Consider the following 8,932-nt stretch of genomic DNA (forward strand, 5'->3'; position numbering starts at 1 on the left):
TCATTTGGGAAGGAGCAATTGAAGGAAACTCCTGCTACATTCAGCCACCTATTAGTTATAGGCTAATGTGTGTGCGCGCCCAAGCGTGTTGTTTGTTTGTCTGAAAATGGGAAGTTAATTTTGTAGGCCTAATAAGCAACGTCGCCGCCATTTCACACGTATGCACCATACAACCATATGAACTTCTTATAATGAAAATGAAATTAAGAACATATTGGGACACGACAGAAACATGTTCTTCCATTGATATAAGTTTGTGATTTATTCTCAATAGGCCTAATTTATATCTATGATGTAGCTCTGTCGATGCTCTAGTAAACGTGCAGAACTAATTTTACCATGTATATCCTTACGTAATTAACACTGTTTAAACTACGGAACAACCACCAAACAACAACGCTCTCTGCAAACAGCTTACAAAGGGAGAGTTCGTAAATTAAATCTGACATGCTCTGGACGCTCCGAGAGTGTGACGCTCTGAATAGATAAATCCGCAACCACGCAGCTAACTTTCGTAACGGTCCCCCGGCCAGGATAGATGGGACTACCTTTCCCATCTACCTTTCACTTTCACTTTCCCATCTACCTTTCACTTTCGCTATTGGAGTAAGCGTCAGTGGAAGTGGGTGGGCCTATGCAACATAATACAGATAAGCTACTGTTAAGGCCAACATTGTAGCTACTAGGCGCCCTCTGGTAACGGGCGCCCTGTGAGTTGTCCGTCGGACAGGTGTTGTGAGTGCTGCGTCAAAAGCATTTGACACAGAAACAGTCAGGCTGTTAGCCTGGCGAGCCAGACCCACATTATAATGTAGGGTCTGGGCACTCACCGTTCGCAGTGCTCAGTCCGAGGGTCGGGATAATCAGTTGTCTTTCAAATTCCCTCTGCACGCAATAGGACGCAATATGATATTTGTTTTCAAGTAGCAGGGAATTTAAGCCAAACCTTTGCAACTCTGCCTTCAATCATTATGTTAAGCCCAACAAACGACTCTATACACGATTTCAATGGCAGATTTAGTTTCGATTTCTAGAGCTCACAAGTCAACGGAGAGTTGCTAGACTAGCCCTGGCAGCAAATGTAATTTGCTGCTTCTAGGGGCGCGTCTAGATTTCTAGGCTATCAGGCTGTTTCAAGTTTAACTAGATCTAATGGCAAGCATCATCTCACACCTAGAAGAATAACACAAATAGTGCAGAATCTATTTATATTTTGTTTAATTCTGTGAGTGTTTTTATTCTGATTGTGCCTTCTGGTCTTGGCCCAGAATATAAAGATTACTAGGAGACCAAGGATAGTTGCAACCTTTTTCTCCAATCAGAAACAAGCTAGAGTGATGACATCACTGCATATGCTCAGTTGGAGACGCCCCCCCCCCCCCCCCCCCAGATAAAAATCAAAGAGATCCAGGATTTATTGTGGAAACAATTGTTGAGGAATGAAAGTATTTATTTTCTTGAGCTTTGTTTTTGTTTCACTGTTGTTGTGATTCAGCTCACATATGGTTTACATGACTGATATGTTAACTTTAAGCTAGTATGATTAGCATGTAACAAGGTCCCCTTGTTTAGCTAGCACATGAGGTTTTTGTCATGGCTGACTGTTGCAACTGTCCCTGTACAATGCATAGATATATGATAACATAAAATATAGTTTTATAGTTTTACATGACAATAGGCTAAAATACAATTAATTGCCTCACAAATTGTTCCATTCTTCCTGTCACTTAGGCCTAGTGTATTTTATATCAATTTGAATTTTTGACATCAGCACACATGTACACGTGACACTTTAGTTGTAAATGTAGCTGTAGCCTAAAACAGTGGAAGCCTGTTTCTGTGCATCTGTGTCTTTATCAGGTTTTATTTTATTTTTCTTTTGTGGAATAAATGCAAAATTGCACCAACCCTAATCAGAAAACAAAAGCCACAAAATATGAATAAACTAAACAAAAACACTGGGGCAATGGTTTTATTTAGAAAGCTTTATTGTATGACTACAAGCACTTTGATCAGACAGCAATGCTAACAACTGTGCCGTCATGTTGGCTACTGAACAAGATATAAATGCAACCATTTTGCTTTTGCTCTCATTTTTCATGAGTTGAAAATAATATTTAAGATTCCTTCTATGTGCACAAAATACTCCCCCTGATTTATTTCCAATTTAATTAAAAGTTAGTAAGCACTTAATCTCTGCATGATCCCAGGTAACACACCCATGTGGGTTAGATGGGTTTCAACTGGGCATGGGCTCAGAATGGGGTTTTCAGTGGGTTGATATTGGGACCCACATGGGCAACCCAAATGAATATATAAGGGCTAGAAATTGGCTTACTGAACATGGGTACTGCATGGATTCCAACTGGGTTACATTCTCAAAAGGAAATACAAATTCTTACAATGATCTATATTGCCTATGACATGTTATGAAAAAAAAGGACAAGTCAAGGCTGTCCCACTTATCAAACCATATTATTTTGCCAAAATGTATTTATCCAACAGAATCATGTAAGATCAATGTGAAGCACATAAGTATTGAACCCGGAAAGCAAATGAACATATGAGATGCCTGAGTGTTATCATTTTCCCGCAAGCACTGAGATAACAGAGATCACACAGCTATCAGTGTTGCTTAAATCAGTGTTGCTTAAAGAGAGTTATATTTAGAGATCAATTTGGAGTTCTTATCTTATGTTATGCTTTGACATAAACTGCTGTTATGCTTTGTTCCCACCCGGAAAGCAAATTAATGAGTGTCACCATGTCATTGAATTCCCATGAGCCTTTGCGAGAGCACTGAGATAATCACACAGCTATCAGTGTTACCAAAAGTTTTTTTTTAAAGAGTTATGCTTAGAGATCAGTCGAATTTTGAGTTGTATCTTATGTTATGCTTTGAGGTGAACCATGCTTTGTTCCCACCATGAGTGTGTTAGGTACTGAGCATGCACAAAGTATCAGTGGTTCCATGTCACCTTTCTCCCTCCAGGATGAATGCTTCTAAATACCTGTGGAACAACATATTCAGAATGTTTCACGTCAAGTCTTCATCTTGAAGTCTTTAATCTCAAAATGACCTTCCATTATTGTTGATGTTACAATACTAAATAAATCTGAATGCCTACTCTCAGTACATACCTCCTCCTAGGCAGGTTCCTGTAGGCCCTATATGGGTAAGGCCTAGGTTACCCATGTGGTCACTACATGGAGCCCATGAAGGGCCCATCATCAGTCCATCTGGGCTAACCCATGTAGGGCCACCATGGAACCCGAGGACAAAATTATCTGGGCCCCAGCTGGGTAGCCCAGATAGGTCCCACTTTAATGTCACCAAATCCTTCTTCTCAGATCTTTAATTTCCTTATAGAAACTGATGCCACAAGCTCCGGGGAGCATTCAAAATTGTCCACCAGAGCTGGCTCTGACTGGAATTGACTGTAAAGGTGAAAATGCTCACAAATGTGTTTAAAGTCACCCTTTTGTATCCTCAACATGCCTGTGCAGAACCATATAAAGAGTACAAAAGCCATTGTCAATCTTTTGTTAATAAACTGTGTTAATGTACATAAACTAAAGGTAACTAAGGGTTACGATTGCCAATTATGTTTTGTTAATTAGAAAACATACTTAAAGAAAAAAAAAGAAGAACAGTGTTGAAGACTTAGCATGCCATTATAGTTGGGCTGGTGCCTTTGTTTATTCACTGTTGGGGCATGGGTGAGTACCGGTCACTGCCACTGGTAAGCAGTGTGCCATGACTAACTACATGCACACCAAAAGTGGCATGGTTGTCCATGGTGAACGGAGGTCATCCGAGCTGCATCACGTTTTGGGGCGTTACATGATCAAGTTATGGATAGCAGCAATATTCTGACTATATTTTTTGATGCAGTTGCCAAAAGCTGTCAATGACCATCACTCAGACAAGCCCAATTTCAGATTTTTGATAAAGTAATTTGTCAAATTAAATTAAGTTAATTTTTGTAGGGATACGTGTAACACATGACTGAACGTGCCAGCGGGCGTCTTCCAGCGCCAAAATCAGGGCAATTTAGACACCCCCGCCAGTCCCGGTGTGTAAGCAGAGTAAGGCAGAGCAAAGACAACATGAAGTATATTTGTGTATTATGTGGCTGATTATTATTATTACATATCAACTGATTAAAGGTGTGTAGATTAAAACATTCAAAAGAAAGAAATGGACATGACACGTGAATTAGGAACGGATTTTGTAAATGGGAAGTGGCTCGGACCAGGCAATTAACTGTGCCAGCCGAAAAATACACTATTACAGCCAATCAACAATATTGATTGACTGTAGGATCAGGGACTGACCCCTTTAAGAGTCCAGTTCTCTCCTCCCAGTCTGTTCTGGAGTCTCCCCCTGATCTGAGCTGATAACTCCTCTCCTGTCTGGCTTCAGATCATCACACTTCCTTCCAGACATTACTGAGCCAATCCCAGAGCTGGTAGCTGCTGACATCCCAGAGTCTTGTTCTGAGGGGGCTTCAGATGCTGTGTCTGAGATGTGTGTGCCGTAGGCTGAGCTCTCTGAAGTTATGTCAGACCTGTCATCTCCTCCCACTGAAAATAAAAATAGAGATTAAAACACCACCAACATTACTTCTAAGTTCTGATATTTTTACAAAAAGGGGATGAATTCACTAGTAACCCTTGTAGGACCCTGTAAGGAAACCCAGAAGTGGAATATCAAGGGACAGTACATCTAGGGATAAATGAAGACGCTGCGGGTAGAGATTTCACGGGAATAATAGAGGATATGCAGAACAACAAGCCCCCAGTGCAGCCAGTACTTATGTTAACAGCGCACAGGGGTGGAATCAGAGTTGCAATTCAGAGTTGCGGGGGTGGAATCAGAGTTGCAAAAAATCCAAAAGATTCTGCTTGGCATCTGCTGTTTAGGGGCCTTGCCTGCTGCTTGGCATCTGCCGTCCAACCCTTGATTTATAGCAGCCCTCACCTCGGACCAGCCATCTATGGAGGGCCTATGCGTGCTGAGGAATGAAGTGAAACCAACTGGGAGAGGGGCCCTGGGGCATGCAGCTCGTGTCCTGGCATGTACCGTAGCTGCACCCACGCCTGATAAGAGAACCAGTTTTGGCCACAACTTAGACTATACAGTGATTCATCATGACTGGTGGTTTTCCTATCCAGAGACTCTGGGCTGCCCCCACCCTGCTCATTAGTAAGACTAGTGGACATCTTGTTAGAGGGTGAATCATCCTGAGACAGTGGTTTTCGTATACAAAACTCTGTGTTGATTACCTCACCCTTTGGGTATATACAAGTAAAAACTCAAACCTTGAAGAACCTTGCTTGCTTACTTGTAACAGTTAACCCTTTTTCTTGTATGCTAATCAACAATCAGCGATTATATTGGGCAAAGAAATCCTCATTGCTACAACGCTACTGAATTTTACTCAGGAGTAACCTGCCCATACCCAGAACGTGAGTCCTTTCTGTATCTGAGCCAAAAATATAAATATACTAGTCAAGTCAAGTCACTTTTATTTATAAGGCACATTTAAATACAACAGGAGTTGACCCAAACTGCTTTACATAGCAAAAGAGAGGTTGGGCAAGACAGTTAATACATAGAAAGGGTCCCATACTAAACTATGTGTTGTCTATCAGGAGTGGATTCATTGTGAATGGGCAATGTGGCAATGAACAACCTAGAAGTGGTCTTCTAGCACATTGTCTAAAAATCATTATACAACAATTGGTTTCTATGGAACTATTTATTTGTTTCTGATTGGCCGAGAGACGTTCCATGAGTTGGAATATCCCTGGACATTTCAACTCAGACTTTGCACAGCTAATAATAAATCACTCCGCTATACAATGCGAAGATTTCACACAGTTCTCATCCCAGCTCTCCACTATTTTAAGCAATGGGTTACTCCTTAGCAAACCATAACGTAACAGTGCTTCACCACATCTGTGGATTAAGCCACACAGTCAACTTAATGTAAGTAAGATAAACGAGGATGCTAATTGTTCTCAGCATTGCCAGCATTGTGTATAATATGATTGTCACTTGGAGGAGACATGTAGATAACTAACGTTAGCATAGTTAGCTAACCGCTGCTAACGTGCCAGCATCGTCACGTCAGGCTGTGCACAGTAGTGTAACATTTATTCACCATAAATTCATAAAGTTGAGTGGTTCTGCAATGTAGGCTATGTTTTGCAGTATCATGTCCCTTACATGACATGGCCCAGTGTCCTTGTAACATGCATGGAGCAAACCTAGATATGAATGTGATTTCAGCCCAACTTTTAAATTTTCTTTCAAGAAGACACGTAAACCACAAAGACCCGTAACGAGGGATCTGGAAAGTTGGTTACCTAGCAACCAAGACGCTGTCTATTGAAAAGGGAACTATTTTTTGATGCGTAAGAACAATGTCGAAATTAACATTTTTAAACAATATTGGGGTGTTTTCAGATTATTTAGTTTGTGGTAGAATTGTTGTATAAAAGCAATATAGCACTCGTGATCGTGGGGTTGGTCATGGATATTCCCACGGGTGTTGTTCGGCCGTAGCCACGAGGCCGGAGGCCGAGTGGCGCAGGCAACAACAGCCGTGGGAATATCCATGACCAACCCCACGATCACGAGTGCTATATTGCTTTTATACAACAATTCTACCACAAACTAATGCTATATTGCTTTTATACAACAATTCATGACCAACCCCACTCTCACTCATGCTATATTGCTTAACTATCGTACAATACCTAAAATACAATATGCCACTGACCAAGAGAAACCTGGACAGAAGTCCATGGCGAGTTGTTCATATGTTATGTTGAGCGCATTATCAACAGTGATATGAACGCACCATCCTTCTGTCATCCATGAACATGCACCATCGCACATCCATGCAAAACATTACAATTTACACGATTACACGATGGGAAACATAGAATAAAGATATACGAAATATATCTCACAATAAATAGGTTGCAAATCATTTACCATCATTTGCAAATTGGTAATGATAGAGAGGAAAATTTGAAGCACAGCTGAAGACGCATTGTCACGAGCTGTAAGGAACTCCTCTGCAGGATAATTTTTTTTTATTCAGTCATTTGAACATTATTGGGGTAAGTGTTCCTTTTTCCCTAGGCTATGTTTTCGAAGGTAAACCATTGTCAGTCAATAGTGAAAGTAATTAACTGTGTATTTACTGTTTTGTCGTTGACTGACACCAAGGTGAAGTTACTATCACTTTGCCAATGAGTTCAAGCAATAGAGAAGTGCAAATGTGTGTAGGCTATCCTACTGTATGATAGGTTTTAGTAAAGCATGATTTAGTGGAAAAACTGTTCCTGATTCCTTCAAATGTGCCGCTGACTATTAAAATACCAATGCATTTTTTGAAGTTGTGCTGCACATTTTTTTGGGCTTTTATGCCTTTTTTAATGCGACAGGATAGTGGAGAGTGACAGGAAGTGAGTGGGAGAGAGAGTCGGGGTGGGATCCGGAAAGGACCTCGGGGCGGGAATCGAACCCGGGTCGCCGGCGTACGGTGCAGGTGCCCCAGCCAGTTGCGCCACGGCTAGGACCAAGCTGCACATTGTTGAAGGGAATGACAGATATCTTTCTCATTGGTTTAAATGATGTTACGCCCGAAACACACTCATGACTGTTTAAGAAACCTAGGAATGCCTTGTTGCGCCATCTGCCCGACGTTTGATAATGAAAACACTCAAAATGTGGACTGGACATCCCACAAAATTTAAATAAACTTTTGATTAGTGACCGTGCATTTTAGACCACGAAGATAGAGCCCATAATCTATAATCAATATATCGCTATTCTTAATTTTGTTAAACCACTTCAAATTCTAGTGTTCTCGTTTGTTAAATAAGCTCCAAATGTAGAGCATAGGTGTTCTGGGGTTTCTGGTAAATTATAAGTCACTCTGTCCAATGACTCTGTGTCCATGCCATACTCACTTTGTGGTGGAGTGTCCATGCTCTTGGCTAGCTCTATGTCAAACCTGTCATCTCCCACTGAAAATAATGATAAGGATTAAAAAAATGAACATCAAAACAAGTTCTCCATTTTTTACAATAAGGGGATGAATTCACTGGATATTTTCAGCTAACTTTAATCTTAGCAATCGTTAAACAACTATGTTTGCTTCTATGCATTTATTTTCTATTACTGTTTACTTTTGTTTATGTAAAGCACATTGAATGACCTCTGTGTATGTGGCCAGACTCTCTGTACATTATGAAATGTACGAGAGTCTGGTAGGACCAGGCTGAATTCTAGTATCCTTGTTTGTTAAAGGAGGTCTAAATAAAGGTGTTTTGTGGTTTCTGGTAAATGATCAGTGACTCTGTCCAATGACTCACTTTGTGGTGGAGTGTCCATGCTCTTGGCCAGCTCTATGTCAGACCTGTCATCTCCCACTGAAAATAAAGATAAGGATTAAAACAAGTTTTTCATTTTTTACAATGAGGAGATGAATTCACTGCATATTTTCAACCACCTTTAATCTTAATGTTGCTTAATGTTTGCTTTTATTTGCTATTACATTGCACATTGAATGAGCTGTGAATGAAATGCGCTATATAAATAAACTTGACCTGACTTGACCACGTGACCAGGACTGCTATTTGTTACTGCTACTTTTCGTTAAACAACTTCCAATCCAAATATAAATTTCACAATTTCATACTCACCTAGTGGTTCTTGATTTTTCATTAACATCTACAACCTTTGTAAAAGAATCTTTACACTTATCTTGAACAAATCAATATTTACGAAATTCAAAAATTTGTCAAACCACCTCCAATCCTAGTATTCTCGTTCATTAAACAACATCTAAATGAAGACCACAGGTGTTTTGTCGTTTTCTGGTGTTCTTAAAGTGACAACGATAAGTAA

This window comes from Alosa pseudoharengus, unplaced genomic scaffold, assembly GCF_046254945.1.
Source record: "Alosa pseudoharengus isolate Yale_2024_CS ecotype anadromous, Long Island Sound unplaced genomic scaffold, YU_APseudo_1.1 YU_APseudo_1.1_scf_30, whole genome shotgun sequence".
Lineage (NCBI taxonomy): Eukaryota > Metazoa > Chordata > Actinopteri > Clupeiformes > Clupeidae > Alosa > Alosa pseudoharengus.